This window comes from Otolemur garnettii, unplaced genomic scaffold, assembly GCF_000181295.1.
Source record: "Otolemur garnettii isolate 467f Iridium unplaced genomic scaffold, OtoGar3 scaffold00086, whole genome shotgun sequence".
Taxonomy (NCBI): domain Eukaryota; kingdom Metazoa; phylum Chordata; class Mammalia; order Primates; family Galagidae; genus Otolemur; species Otolemur garnettii.
The window spans coordinates 8209651-8210816 of record NW_003852481.1 but is presented as its reverse complement, the minus strand read 5'-3'; positions in this window follow the sequence as shown (position 1 = coordinate 8210816).

Here is a 1166-nt window from a genome sequence, read left to right as displayed (position 1 = left end):
TCCTGCCTCTGTCTCCCAAGTAGCTGGAACTACAGGCATCCACCACAGTGCCCAGCTATTTTTTGCTTGCAGCCATTGTTGTTGGTGGGCTCAGGCTGGATTCGAACCACTCAGGTGTATTTGGCTGGCACCTTAGCTGCTTGAGCCACAGGCACTGAGCCACATGTTTTATCTTTTAGTGATTTTTGCTGAACTCACTTATTAGTTGTAAGAATTTTTCATCTGCAGATTCCTTGGGATTTTGTATATAATTATGTCATCTGTAAATAGAGCAGAAGTTTTATTTCTTCTACTGAAATACGTATGCCATTTGTTTTTTTCTCTTGCCTAATTGCAATGGTTAGAACTTCCAGTATTATGTTGAATAAACGTGATGATTGTGGACATCTTTGCCTTGTTTCTGCTCTTAGGGGGAAAGCATTCAGTCATTCTCCATTAAGTATGATGTCAGCTGTTGGTATTTTGTAGTGCTTGTTATCAAGCTGAGTAATTGCCCTCTGTTCCTAACTCGCTGAGAGTTTTTATAATGAATGGGTATTAGATTTTGTCAAATGACTTTTTAGCATCAATTGATGTGATCAAATGATTTTTTTTAGCTTATGGATATGGTGGAACACATTGGTTGATTTTTGAATATTTAACCAGCCTTACACAGCTGGAATAAATCCCACTTAGTCACGATGTATTTTAATTCTTTGTATACAGTGCTGAATTCAGTTTGCTTATTTTATTGAGGATTTTTTTCAACTAAGACCATGAGTCATACTGGTCTGTTTTCCCTTTTTGCTCTGTATTCATCTAATTTTGTTATCAAGATAATACTGGCCTCCTAAAATGAGTTGGGAAATTTTTCCTTCTGTACTGTTTTTGGAAAAGATCGTGTAAAAGTGTTGTTAATCATTTTTCCTTCCTTCCTGATGTTTCAGGATTCTTTGTTTATTTCCTTTCTGTTTGAAGACCTTTCTTCACTCAAATATCTTGAGTGTAGGTCTGGGGTCTCCTAGCAACAAATTCTTTCAGTTTTCCTCTGTTTGCAAATGTCTGTATTTCCCCCTTCATTCCTGAAGGATACTTTCTCTGGATATAGAATTTGCGTTTCTTTCGACACTTCTAAAATGTTGTGTCACATTCTTCTGGCCTCCATGGATTCACTTGAAAAACCCACT